Source organism: Pantherophis guttatus, chromosome 7 (assembly GCF_059756535.1).
Source record: "Pantherophis guttatus breed Tessera chromosome 7, ASM5975653v1, whole genome shotgun sequence".
NCBI lineage: Eukaryota > Metazoa > Chordata > Lepidosauria > Squamata > Colubridae > Pantherophis > Pantherophis guttatus.
In genome coordinates this window covers 28,231,001-28,245,472 of record NC_142069.1, presented here as the reverse complement: position 1 = coordinate 28,245,472, position 14,472 = coordinate 28,231,001, and the positions used below count along the sequence as shown (strand labels likewise).

The 14,472-nt window shown below is 39.2% G+C and overlaps 1 protein-coding gene and 1 long non-coding RNA gene across 7 annotated transcripts in view; one reads left to right on the top strand and one right to left on the bottom strand.

The window, feature by feature from the left end:
* Positions 1 to 1,550: 1,550 nt before the first annotated feature.
* Positions 1,551 to 10,554, bottom strand: LOC132712577 (uncharacterized). Its single transcript, XR_009623210.2, has 3 exons — positions 10,433 to 10,554; positions 7,070 to 7,161; positions 1,551 to 1,680 (listed from the first exon to the last, which is right to left on the bottom strand). It is a non-coding gene; the product is annotated as an uncharacterized LOC132712577 (long non-coding RNA).
* A 1,114-nt stretch (positions 10,555 to 11,668) lies between these two features.
* The window catches only part of MYH9 (myosin heavy chain 9), a 72,297-nt gene continuing 69,493 nt past the window's right edge, over positions 11,669 to 14,472 (top strand). The window contains exon 1 of one of the 6 annotated variants that reach the window (XM_034402846.3): positions 11,669 to 11,949. The gene's annotated coding sequence lies outside the window, so the exon portion shown is untranslated. Of the gene's footprint in view, positions 12,100 to 12,184; positions 12,535 to 12,713; positions 13,100 to 14,472 lie in introns of those variants that run through there. The other 5 variants (XM_034402845.3, XM_087873855.1, XM_034402847.3 and 2 more) reach the window with 5 other exon arrangements.

The window sequence follows — 14,472 nt, the reverse complement described above, 5'->3', positions numbered from 1 at the left end:
CACTTTTAGGATATTATTCAGAATGACAGATTGAAAAGCCAGGCAGTTTAAATGCTAGGATCATAAAAGTACCCCAAGATTAGTGACATGCCAGTAGTGGTTCTCCTATTATTGTCATCACTGAAACAGCCACCTGTCCCTGAGAGCGATTTGTCTTTTGCCTCACACGACCTGACAGCGTCTTCCCTTCTGACAAAAACAGTTTTTGGCACACTGTTCCCTTTGCTTAAGACCAGGGAACTTAGCAACCTGATCCAGGGAGCCTATTGCATTGGGAGGCCAAATGAATATTTAACTAGGGTGAGTAATCCTTTTTATTTTAAAAAAATCTGCATTACACTTTTGATACGCCATAAAGCACTCCAAGATAACACAGGACTAGCTACCCTGTTTCCCCCCAAATTAAGACATCCCCTGATAATAAGCCCAATTGGGCTTTTGAGTGCATGGCAATAAGGCCAAGCGCTTATTTCAGTTTTCAAAAAAATATAAAACGGGGTCTTATTTTCACGGAAACACAGTATTCCAACCAGTTAAGACAAAAAAGTAATCAGGTTTTGGAGACTGCAGGTTCAATTTCTTAATCGTATATCAGGGGTGTCAAACTTGATTTCATTGAGGGCTGCATCAGGTTGTGTTTGACCTCAGAGGGGCTGGGGTGTATATGGCCAGGGTGGGCGTGGCCAGCTCAATGTCACTCGTGTCGGGGTCACCTGTAGTGGCCTGAGCACTCTGCCAGACAAAAGGGTTGTGACAGCCTCCTACAACCCTCTGCCAGTGAAAACAGAGCTTGGGAGGGCCGCGCAGGCCAGTCCTTCGCTGTTTCCAGGGCAGCCCCGCAGGCCAGATCTAAGCACCCTGCGGGCCGGATCCAACCCCCAGGCCTTGAGTTTGACACCCTTGTCATATATAGTATTTGAGAAAATTTTATTTAGGAAGCTTACATATCAATACAGCTAGTCTTCTACTTACAACAGTTCATTTAGTGACTGTTCAAAGGTACAACAGCACTGAAAAAAGGCATTTGACCATTTTTCACACTTAAGACTGGTGTAGCATTCCAACGGTCATGTGATTTACATTCAAATGCTTGATAACTGACTCATACTTATTACCATTGCTGTGTCCCAAGGTCATGTGATCCCCTTTGGCGACCTTCTGACAAGCAAAGTCAATGAGGAAATAAAATTCACCTAACAACCGTATTACTAATTTAACAACTATAGTGATTCACTTAACAAATGTGGCAAAAGAAGTGGGGCAAAACTCACTTAACAAATTTCTCACTTAACAATAAAAATGTTGGGCTCCATTGTGATCATAAGTTGAGGACTACCTGTACCATTCATTTTTGTCAATTATGGGGATGTTGGATTAATTAAAAACAAAAGATGGCAGCCACAACTGCACAAAGTCTCTTTTTATTATTTTATTTATTATTTTTATTAGTCATATTTCTATGCCACCCACTCTCCGAGACTCTGGGTAGCTTACACCAAAGACAGTATACTAAATAGCATATTGCCCCCTAACAATCTGGGTCCTCATTTTACCCACCTTGGAAGGATGGAAGGCTGAGTCAACTTGAGCCGGTGAGATCTGATCCACTGAGCTGCTGAACTAGCAGTCAGCTGAAGTAGCTGCAGTACTGCACTCTAACCACTGCGCCACCTCGGCTCTCTAAGTGTTGAAGAACACAGAAAAAGTTCTTTGATCATATTGTTGTGCCCAACATCTTGCCTTTTTTGATCCCCTTCCCCAGAAGATACCTTGGTCATTTGCTTCCATTTTTACTCCTGCCAATCACTGTGGAAGTCATATTTGATTGGGTAGCCTTATAAATTGAATAACATCAACTGTGGAAATATTTTAATCACTTTATTTGGTACAAATATCTGTAAATTGAAAGTATCTTCGGTGTTTATTTTTTGTAAGTTGCCATTAATAGAATAGAATAGAATAATATTACAATTTCTTGGGAAGGCTAGTCTATTTGTATTTTTTAAAAAACTTTCATGAAGCATCTTAGTTCTGGGTGCGCTTTTAATTCCCTCTAAAATCTATTGGATGACAATCTGCTAAATGTAAAAAAAATAGAATAGAAAGTGTAGAGCATATTCATATGTACTTAAATTGAGAGTGAAAATTCAGTACATTTGATAGGATCATATTGATTAAAGTTTGTGACCTTGAAGACAAGTATATAATGCATTACTGGGAACATGACACTGAGTGTCACAAGTGACACTCATTGCGATTTGGCTGTGCTGAGAAATTGATGATGTAGTGAACACAAATTGTTAATACAATTCTTGGCATTCAATAACTACAATTCCTAGGAATTTGGAGGAGAAACCATTTTAATTAAAATGGTGAGAACTTTGAATACAGTTTCTCAAATCTATTGTTGAAATTCTTGATTTTAAGAATTCTTGATTTTAATCAAAAGCGTTATTAAAAACTGTGAAACCATGAATTTTGGTACAGCTGATTTTAATAAACTAAGAGAAATAGTAAGGCAGATGCTATTTTGCTGCCTAATACTTTAAGCACTTCATCGCATTGGCTAAATAGAAAAAAAAATGTTTCTGAGCAAACATACTTTATATGGCATCCCGTCTTTTGATCTGTTGACTGTAGAACTGATAGAATAATTGTAATATTAGCTAATAGTAAATAATCAACCTGTCTATTGCTTATTGACTAATCATTTCTAGACTTGCAAGGCTTAAGCAACTTCTTAACTCTTACAGTATATTGCATCTAGCTGGTTATTCTTGCACAAATGGAAGGATGGAACTACAGTTTAGGGAAGCGAGAAAAGGGGTAAGAGAACTACTAATTTAAACAAATTTGGGTCTCTAGAGTCTGGAGAAACTGATGGAAACACTACTCTCAGTAGTGCAGGTAGTCCTAGACTTACAATAATTTGTTTATTGACCATTCAAAGTTACAACGGCACTGAAAAAAGTGACCTTTGACTGTATTTAACACGATCATTGCAACACATCCATGGTTACGTGATCGAAATTCCAACACTTGGCAACTGACTCCTATTTATGACGGTTGCAGTGTCCCAGGGTCATGTGATCTCCTTTTGCAACTTTCTGACAAGTAAAGTCAATGGGGAAGACAGATTCACTTAACAACGGTATTACTAAGTTAACAACTGCAGTGGTTCAGTTAACAATGGTGGCAAGAAAGGTGCTAAAGTGGGGGAAAACTTATTTAACAACTGTCTTGCTTAGCAACAGAAATTTTGGACTCAGTTGTGGTCATATGTCAGGGCTTACCAGTATTTAAAAATACCTAAGAAACTTTCAAGTATTTGGAAAAGTAGAGAGAACAAATGCCCCCATCCTCAAAAATGAGAAAGGGAAGATCTGAAAAAACAAACCAAAACCTGTCAAATTGAAATCTATACTGGGCAGGTTCTCAGACAATTATGAAACAGCTTTATTTGTGAGCATCTGAATGAGCATGCTTTCGTAATTAATAAAAGTCAGCATGGGTTTGGCATACAATTATGGCAGGTTAACTCTATTTTCTTCTTTGGCAAAATTACTGGTTAAAAAAATCGTGGAAAAGCCACAAATAGTGTATACCTGAACCTCAGCAAAGCTTTCAACAAAATTTCTCATATTTCCCTTAACCGTGTGGTAAAGTTGTTATCACTATTCAATGGATTGTAATTTAGATAAATGACCACATCTGAGGAGAATTTGTACCATTTCAGCTTTGAGGAATAGCAATAGCACTTAGACCTATATATTGCCCCACAGAGCTTTACAGCCCTCTCTGGGCAATTTATAATGTCATCATATTGCTCCCAGCAATCTGGGTCCTTATTTTACCAACCTCGGAAGGATGGAAGGCTGAATCAACCTTGAACCCCATCAGGTCGAACTCCAGGCTGTGGGCAGAATGCATCAATGGAGCACCAGAGGGATATATCCTGGGTGCATTTTTATTAATGACTTGGATGAGGGGATTAAGGAACAGTTGATAAATCTGAAGATGATTTATCAAACTGTCAAATTGGGAGAACTCACTAGTAGCGGAATGGCATGATTCAGAAAGATCTAGGGAGGCTTGAGCAGTGGGCTGAAATTAGTAAAGATGAAATCTGGATAGGAAAATTAAAGGCACAAGTATGGGATGGAGGCGAAGAAGTCCTGGCTTGGCAGCAGCAGATGTGAAAAGGATCTGGGGCTCCTTGCTTCTTCACTCAACTGAGTGAAGCAGGTACTTAAAAGCCAAATGCAATCTTGGGGTTCATTAACAGAAAAACATTTGTCCATTACATGGGAAATAATTGTTCTATTCTGCCCCACTTTGGGGCAGAGCACCATAGTTCTGAGCACCATAGTTCAAACAGTGATGGACTAGAGCAAGTTAAAAGCAGAATTAAGAGCAAGTTAAGAGATGTCAGAATGGTCGAGAAACAATGAGTGGTTAAAGAATGTCAATATGTTTAACCTCCAGAAAAGATGACAAAGAGGAGATACGATAGTCTTCAAATATCTGAAGGGTTGTCACACGGAAGAGAGAGTGATTCTATATTGCCTCAGAAGTCTGGATTACAACCAATAGGTTAACATTACCAGGAATGAGGTTCAGGTTAAAAATCATGAAGAATTTCCTGACTGTACAAGCTGTCATCTAATGGAATAGACTGCCACATGAAAGGTGAGATCTCCTCTGCTGGGGTCAGCTGTCAGAGATGGTGTAGTGCATCCTGCTGAGTGTCTTCAGGAAGGCGGGGGTGGGGGGCAAATATTCACTGCACAAATGATATTAATAACATATCCCATAATACAATAATACAATACTAAATAAATGAAATTTAAATGTTAATTGTAAGACAATTTAGAGGGTTAAATAGAAAAGCAAGGAAGTATAGATTATGAAATGACATCAGTAGGCAATTAAGGTTATTTTTATTAGTTAAGGTAAGGTTGGTAAAATAGGGTCCACTTTATGTAACACTATGTATGTATGTATGTATGTATGTATGTATGTATGTATGTATGTATGTATATAATTTGTAGGTTTAAATGGCTCATCAGTATATGACATCAGAAAGAAATGTGTAATTTTATATCATTTCCAATATCATCACATTAAACTAAAAAGCTGATTAACAAGTCTGTGTCTTGGCATTATACAGTATGTAGTTTTTAAATTGGTATCTCATTTAGTCTAATCTCACACATAACAATGATGGTTTTAAACATACTAAAGTTTACCCAAATTAATGTATATGATACATTGAGCCATAAACTAGCTAAAGAGAATGGATTTGCACAATACATCAAGCTAAAATGCAGCGTAATATATCTTGGGTGTTGTGTGGTTCCAGAATGTTGGGTTAACCAATTCAGAATCTGCCATTTTTTATTTGCAGAAAATAAAAATGTAAACATAGCAGCTTTGGCTGCAAATTTCAGCTTCAAGTAAAGTGATATTCATTTTGGGTTTGTGTAACAGAGTAAACCAAACATCCTGCTAAAGATTCTTGTTGATGTGCTTGGCAACTGAGCTTTGAGGCTTAGCATGTGGTATGAATACCCTGTTTCCCCCAAAATAAGACATCCCCTGATAATAAGGCCAATCAGGCTTTTGAGTGCATGGCAATAAGGACAAGCGCTTATTTCAGGGTTCAAAAAAATATAAGACAGGGTCTTATTTTCGGGGAAACACGGTAGAGAGATTATTTTTCAATGGAGTTAACTCAGTTCTATAACTAAGTTACCATGGCTGGGCTGATATATCATATTGAGTCATGCTTCACTTAACCATGCTATATTGACTAAACCTTAATGGCTGAATGCACACAACACACTCACTCTAAAAAAGTCTATATCAAGCTCAGTACGGTTACGTGAATCAGGCATATACAGGTAATCATTGATTTATGACCCAAATTGAATTGAACCCCAAATTTCCATTGCTGAACCACACAGTTGTTCAGTGGGTTTTGTCCTACTTTAGAAACTTCCTTGCCACTGTTGTTTAGTGAATCAGTGCAGCTGTTAAATTAGTAACACTGTTTGTACATGAATCTGGCTTCCCCATTGACTTTGCGGGTCAGGAGGTTGCAAAAGATTAGGGTTATGGTTGACGTGACCCTGGGATACTGCAACAGTCATAAATGCATGTCCGTTGCAAAGCATCCAAATTTTGATCATGTGACCACAGGGATGCTGCAACAGTTGTGTGAAAAATGGCCATAAGTCACTTTTTTCAGTGCCTTTGTAACTTCAAACAGTCAATAAACCAAGTCAGGAACTACCTGCATGTCCTGCAATCAAGGGCGGTATATGATCATGTGAATCAGAGTCTAGAGTTGAAAAAGCAATCTAGTCAGTCCTTCAACCCCACACTATTAGCATTCTATGTATCAGCTCACATAACTAATCTGCCAGGAGACTATAAAAAGAGTAGGTGAGTCAGTAAAGGGATTCACAGATTTCAGTTTGAATGTGATTATCTAAAAAAATAGCTACCATCATTGAGACAACTTTAACTGTAATTATATATTGGGTGGATAAAATCATTTATTAATATAAAACAGTTCTCATTATAGGGAACACTTTTACAATCGCTAGATCTATCCAAAACTGGGCTTCTAGCTGCTGAATTGGGCAAGTCTTGGGTAAAACCCACTGAGCAATCTCATTGGAGCTATTTAACAATGTAGAAAGCAGCCAGAAAAAAATGTCAGTGCAACAGGCAAGGTCTGAAGAAAAAGGAAGGACACGTACAAGCTGAGGGAAACCACAAGCATTTCCACCCTCTTTCCCCACCACACTGACCTAGTTACCATGGTAACCAGCATGCTCCAAATCTACTGAGAACACTACATAGTAAAAATGCTTTGAAATATTCCTGTGTTAAATTAGGAATGTCATGTCTTGGAGCTGATAAATTAGCTATAATCCCCTCACAGGCTTCTGAACAAACTGAAATGTCTAATTCACCTGTCACACAATTAAGATGGAGGCAACACCAAGTTTTCCTGGAAAGAAAATGCATTCCAGTTAAATTAAAAAAATAAGTGACTTACCAGTTGGTGCATACAACGTAGCTTTCTGTAGTCTTGGATTCAGTTTGCATAATTCTCAGCCAACCATCTAGAGGTCATTAAGTCAGAGAAGCCTGGTTTACAACATAAAAGCCTGGTTTATGCTAGGATATTGTGTTCACATGACATTCAAAGTCATAATGTTTGGTTTTGGAATATCATGTTCAGTAAAACCAGTATATTCAGTAAATTATGAATAATAAAGCATGGCTTAGTGTAATATGAACTCATTCTTTATGGTACTGATGCTTTTTAATTGTGAGGGTGGAAAAGAACTGACAGAACATTTTGGTAGTCCTTGAACCTAGTAATAAGAACATTGTAGCAATTGTGGATATTGTGAAACAAGAGAAATCTTAGACATGGCTGGATTTAATTTATAGAATTTCCCCAAAAGCAGGCAACTAAATATCAAGTGGATACCTCCTTCATTTACTATGTTTTCAGTTATAATTAGAGCAACTAACAGTCATTTTTAGTATCAGGGAGTTGTATTTGCAACTTCCTGTCTCACAGTTCCTTAATGCATAAAGAAAATACTTTGGTGTTTACAAATGGCTCCTCTATTGAAACGTCACTTTCCTATTTTGTCACAAATATCACAGAATAAGAGAGACAACTGAAATAAAAAGATTATGAGTTTTTCTTTATTCAGAAGACTGACGTGAGGACATTTAATTCTTTATTATGAACCTGACTTTGTTTTGAAACCTAAAACCATAAATATTAAAAAGTTAAAACTAAGTCCAATAAGAGGAGCAGAATCACTTTTTATGGTCTGAAAGAGCATGAACAAGTTCAGAAACATATCTTATTTAACTCATATACTTTTTACAAAAAACATAGACTAATATATGAATACAATCTTGCAAATTTATGTACCTAACTTAAGTATATATCGTTTTATCTGGGGAAAAAATAGAACCAACTTGCTAGATGGTAATATATGAAAATCCTACAAACATTTCCTATTCTGTAGTTGTACCTCCACCAAGTAAGCAGAGCTTTCACATTTTGGAACATAAGATGGGGTTACCTCCCCATGGTTTGCTTAACAATGTTTATTCACTAAACTACAATAGCTGGGCTTCCTAACATATTAAGCAAAACCAGATAAATTATAGTGTAATGCATGAACCTAGTTGTAAATGCTCACTACCAAAACTTTATTTTTTCCAATGCAAGATGCTCACACTTACACGACTGCTGGCTTCTCAAATAAGTTGCAGAGTTAGGTGAACTTGTAGTTCAAGTACCAGTCTGCAGGAACTTCCTAAAGACTATAGTTAGACTATGTGGAGAAAAGTCCTTGCAGAATATCTCTTATTTGCAATCATCCAGATATTATGTGATATAGCTAAGTGTCATGATATTGTGTCAGGTTTCGCAATACTTTGCTATAAATTTGGCAAGTCTCATAGAAAGTAAGGGTAGTCTCAGATAAATTTGTTGTAGCATTAGTATTAATTGGCAACTATCAGCATGACAAGTTATAGGGTGCCAATCATTTCTTTCTCAGATGCAAATGGGTTATGTTGGCCTTACAAACTCTTTCCCATTTTATTCAGCCTCTAAACTTTCTTGCATTGCATTTTTTACTACTTTGTCTCAGCAATGCAAATATATTATAGCAACAATACTGAGAAAGGAAAACTTAATTAACACTACTGATTTGTTGCATCTTGTTAAAACCCTAACCAGCTAAAACCAATATTATAGACAATCTATTTGCCAACAACATCTGTGAAAACAAATTTGTCATAAATATGACAGCAGAATGGATTAAACAAACTGCTCTTTGGACTGAATTTGCTGTACAATGGTTGCCCCTCTTTATACCATGTGATGGAAACAGAACTGTGAAAAGTATAAATTATCTCCTATGTAAAATAAATGTAAATCAACATTTGCCAATTCAAAGCAGCAGAGTAGTTTGTAGTGGTAGCATTTAATAATATTATTTTCCTTGGCTTGCTAAATAATATTCCAGAATTCCAGTTATTTCCTTCAGGTCATTATTTATGACTCTTCCCCTAAGTCAAATTATACACTTTAAATTACTTTTAAAATTCTTATTGTCTTTCTCAAATCTTTTCTTTCCCTACTTGTTTTATAAAACTCCTCTGCACAACTCAACTGAATAATATGGTATTATACTTCAGACTTCTGCAAAATGTGGTTTTGCATCATTGTGAGATTCCAAATTCCATTAATCCTGTTGTTATAATGGTAGCTGAAGTAATTTGGAGAATACTGAGTTAGGGAAACCTGCCATATAAAACAATGCCTATTGTTTTATTCTCATGATTCCTTATTCATTCAGGTTTCACAATACTAACCCCCACTCACAACCTGGTGTCTCACCAAATATGGTGATAACAAATTCCAGATTTATAGGTAGCTCAGCTGTCTTGGAAAGGCTCCTCTACATAATTTCAGGGGCATCTATAGTGTCAAAATGTGTCAAAAATGCAGGAGGGCAGCAAGAAGCAATACCTTGACTTTTTTACTCCCTTGCTCCTACAGTAGGGGTCCCCAACACCTGGGCCCTGGACCAGTACCGGCCTGCGGCTTGTTGGAAACTGGGCTGAACAAGCAGCGGATGAGTGAGCAAAGCTTCATTTGTTCATGCATAGGATTTAGGTTGCCCCCAAAATCATCTCCCCACCGCCTCCCAGTCTGTGGAAGTCATTTTTTTTTCCGAGCCAGAAGTGTTGGGGACTGCCGCCCTATAGCATTTGTTTAATTATTTGCTCTACTAAATTTTGGTTATCGACATCTGAATATTTAAAATGGACATAGATCAGTGATGGCTAACTTTTTCTGGATCGAGTGGTCAAAGTGCACCCGAAGCCCCAAAATGCAATGCGCACACAGCCCCCACCCATGCGTGCGGCCTCCTGCATGTGCTCTGCCCCCATGCATGCGCACTCCGCACACATGCCTCACCCCCTGTGCATGCGCGTATGGGCCCCTACACATGCAGCTGGCCCGAATGCCTGCCTCGGACTGCTTCTGACCGCTCCAGCAGGTCATTTTTATTTAATTAATTTAATTAAGAATGCTGCAATGGGCATAAATGATGACCGGTCAAAAGTGCGAGGACCTGTCAAAAGTGCGAGGACCAGTCAGAAATGACTTTTTTCGGCCCTCTGAGTCCCTATGCACATAGCCACGCCCACCTAGTCACCTTACCACCAAGCCACACCCCCAACTAAGCCACTCCCACAGAACTGGTTGTTAAAAAAATTGAATCCCACCACTGGGTAAAACCCACATACACACACGTTTCCTCTCTCGCTTCCACTCCCCACAGAGTTCCAGGGTTTTAAATTTAAAACTCACCTGCTTTCAAGCAGCTGCTGAATGCAAAGCTCAAGGACTCTCTTTACTACCTGATGCCTCCAGGGCAGGGTCCGTAGATATTTTCCCCAGACAAAGAAGGTCTGTGGCGGCTGAGTTTTGATCTCTGGGCCCCGTCTGGTGGCTGGGTTGGCTGGGAGAGTCACCAATTGTTGGAAGAAAAAGAAGCCTTTCCCTTTAAGGATTGTTGGAAGGCAGAGCTTTCCCTTCTTGAATTCAAAACTCCCGGCTGGGAGATTACTTCGAAATGATTGGAGGTCAGCTGCTTGAGAGCAGAATTAGTTTATTGTTTATAGGAAGGCAGGCAAGAAACAAATACAAGCACAACGTTCGGAGGCTAGACTGTTTGAGCTGTTAAGAAAAACGCTTTTTATATCCTAAAAGGTCTTTTGATTTTTCTATGTGACCCTTTAAAGTCTTTTGAAATTATTTTTGATTTGGCACGTGAATCCTTTGATTCATGTGTGTGTTTGTTTTATGGTGTTTAAATCTTGCTTTTTTGTGATTGGTTCCTCCGTCCTGGATCTGGCAAATAATTGTTTTATAGTCCAATCTCTTCTTTTTCCTAGCCCTTTGTAGTTGTTCGTTCCCTATAATCAATCAGTTTGCTATTACTGTGTTTTAGTGAATATCTCCTTTTCTCATGTGTTTAAAATTCTAATTACTTTGGCTTGACTTCTTTTCCTTTTTGGGTGTTTGCTTTCTTCTGTGTCCCATACCTGTTTGGATGTTGCAGGCCCCTGTAATTTTGTCCTTCCTTCGTTGTGGAAAATAGGGTGGCTTCAGCTTCTTAATGGCCCATTGACAAAAGTGGGGGCTGAAACTCTGCCTGAGTTTCTGCTTATTTTCTTTTAGGGGAATTTTCCTGCTCTTTTAATATTTTTTGAGTTTCTTTTCCTTTTTCTAGGAGAAGAGTGAATCATATCTTCGAACAGTATCTAAATGGATAGATTGCTTTTTAGGTTATTTAAAGTGGCAATCCTTACACTTATTTGCCCCATTAAAACAATGGGTCTTTCTTCTGAGTAAGCATGGATAGAATTTGAGCAGCCAAGGTGAATTGAGCTAAACATGGATGACAGGCGTTTGTTCCCTCTGCAGTCATTTCCCACCACTCTGCTACTGGTGGCCACGCCTCAAACAATCACCGAAGCACTAAAGATTGACCTACGAAGAACCGCCCTCTTTCTCCAAAATGCATTGGTTGCCTAAGATGCCAATCTTTGCTCTTTCTCGAACGCGAGGCCATTGGCTGTGGCCATTTCTGGCGTGGGGGGGGAGGCTAATTGAAGAGCGGGAGCTAGGGCGTCAGTTGAGAAGATTAAAAAAAAAGTCTTACGCCTCCTTTGAAACACCGCCCTCCACTTGAGTCTCCATTGGCTGAAACTGGCTCTCTGTCAGAGCAAACTCCTCTTCTTATTGGCTGAGGATGCCGCAAGTGGATGTTTCAGACCTTAGCGGTGGCCGCTCCCTCCCGGCTTGAAACCTCGCTGCTGCCGGTGAGTTAGAGGCGTTGAAGCTGGAACAACGCAGCGGGTGGGGCGCTGGGGCTCTCCGAGAAGGTATTAGTTATCCGCTCTAGTCTTTCTGGCGTAAGAAAAAGGAGTCGCGTCGTCGTCGTCGTCTTTAAGGCTTTTGGCCGGACTCAGGTGAAGTCCCAGTTTGGAATTGGTGCGGGAAAGGACGGGAAACGTACAATACGGCGCATGATTTTCAGTTTGGCGCCCGCGGGTTAAAGGTTCATTGAGAGGCGGGCGGGTGTGGCTTAACTTCTAAATTCCCTTTTTTATGCCAAGTGCGCTGGAAGTCCAGGAAGTGCCACCCACTTCCATTGAGGACGTCGCCTTTTGGGGAAGGTGTAGCCTTTCACCTTCTCTGCCTGGGGCTAAGGAAGCGTCTTCCACGCGCAGGGCCAAGGGAAGGGTTGCTCTCACGTTTCCTTTCTTGGATGCGCTGGCTAGCATATGCCTCGCTCCTGCCTTGCTCCGGCTTCACCCTCCCCACCCGGCGGCAACCGGGCAAGAAAGGATTTTAAACTGAAAAGTGGGCTGAGATAAAAAAAAAAAAAAAAAGCAGCCGTTCAGGTGATTCTTCCCCCCCTCCCCCTTTACCTTTCCCTTACTCTCTCTTTTTCTTTTTAAATGCTTAGATTTTTAAAAAAAGGCTTCCTTGGGAACGGTTGAATCTGCTTTCCTCTCGCGTCCGCGCTTGCAATTGGTCCCCGCACCTTAGTGATCTTGTGGAGGGGGTGGGGGTAGGCTTTGCGACCCTCCCCCTTAAGTTGCCTGGGAGGCCCCTTTTGGAAAACAGCGGAGAGAAAGACCGCTGAATGTGGTGGCAGCTGCTGTCAGGTCGGCGATCTGAGTCACGGGCTGGCAATCTCGTTGCAGGCATTGCAATGGGGCTCGGCTTCCGCCCGCCCAACTTGACTTCCTCGTTGGCTCTGCGTTAGGCAAGGCAGGGAAGGAGGAAGGAGTGACGGGGCAAGACGAAGCTTGCAAGTTAGAGAAGCCTGCAGCTTACTTACCCCATTATTAAGTCGGACCAGATTCATTCTTTCGCTCTGTGTCTCTCGCAGCTTTTTACTTTTTTTGGTTGATTAAAAAGGCGGTGAAATAGGCGCGCTGGATCAGGTTTTCTTCACATCTGGTAGGGATCTGCATGCATAGCTAAGTCGTGCCAAAGCCATCATAGAAACGAGAAAATGATTGATTAAAAAATATATAGAGAGAGAAAACCGGAAAGAACATTGGAGTTGATTTTCTTGCTTATAGGCTGCTAAAAGAAATGGTATATTTAGAATAAAAATCAAACATCAGTTCATATGCTTTGAGATGCTAGCTTATCCCTATCTGACATTGCTTGCTCATGATGCATTGTGTGACTGGAAGAAGGTTTTTTAACACGAGTTTTTGTGTGTATTTTGGCACTTTTACCATTGTTACAGCTTTTAAAGTTGTGGTCTCGATGCTTAAAAGTATTGAGAGAAAGCCATCCTTCAAATTGCACAGAAACCCTTTAGGATCCATGTCAAGTGCACATTGGTTATCTTTTCAATATAGATACTATGGTAGTTTCATATCTTGATTGCCACAGTCATCTCTTCCAGTAGAAGAGTTTATTTGCTATTTAACAAAAATGGATTGGTTGAACTTTACATTTTATCTTGCTTGTATTTTCTTTCAGTATATAATTTAAGGCTTGTATCCTGCCTTTTACACACTTTAGGTCACATACCTAAGTGGCATAGGTTAAAATGAATACTTTCATGCAGTGTTTAAAAAGTTGTTGAATGTAGTTCATTTCTGCAAGGATAACTGTATTTAGCAATGTGCAGTCTAACTTGCTGGCACATTTGAGAAAAATAGCATCACAGTTGTGTTTATCTGGAATAGTGACTTCCATGTGTATAATTTAATACCTGAACTGGTCACAAATAACCCTTGTGTATATATAAACCTGTTTATATTGCAGCGTAAATCAGGATTTATGGAATAGCTTTTGCAAATGGTAAAACATGTTTTTTTCTGATAAATTTTTGAGCATTTTTGCTAATGCTACCCTTTAAATTATGTAAGTGAAAAATTGGGATGATAAAATAAACATGTTCCCTTTTTTGAGAAAAGCTAGTGAATGAACACAGATTCTTAGATTAACACAATCCTGCAAATATAGTTTCTCCCCTCAAGGATAGGTGTGTTACAATTCACTGCAAATAACATTGTATAATCAGTTGCTGCTTGCATAGAGGTATGTTCTAACTTAGTCACCAGGTGAAAAATAGGTTTAGGTACTTTGCCATTCCAATGAAAACTGCAGATCTTTGCATAGGCTCAAACTGTCTGACTCATGCAGTTGCTGTGTGTGGAGACTAATATTGTTTAATATATAAAGTTGCTGCCTGGAAATTTGGTGCCATACAATACTTATATATTCAACTGAAATAAAATAATTTTAAAATCAGTTCATTAATTTGTTAGCTGAATGGCTTAAAATTCCAATATATAATATAATTATCCTTT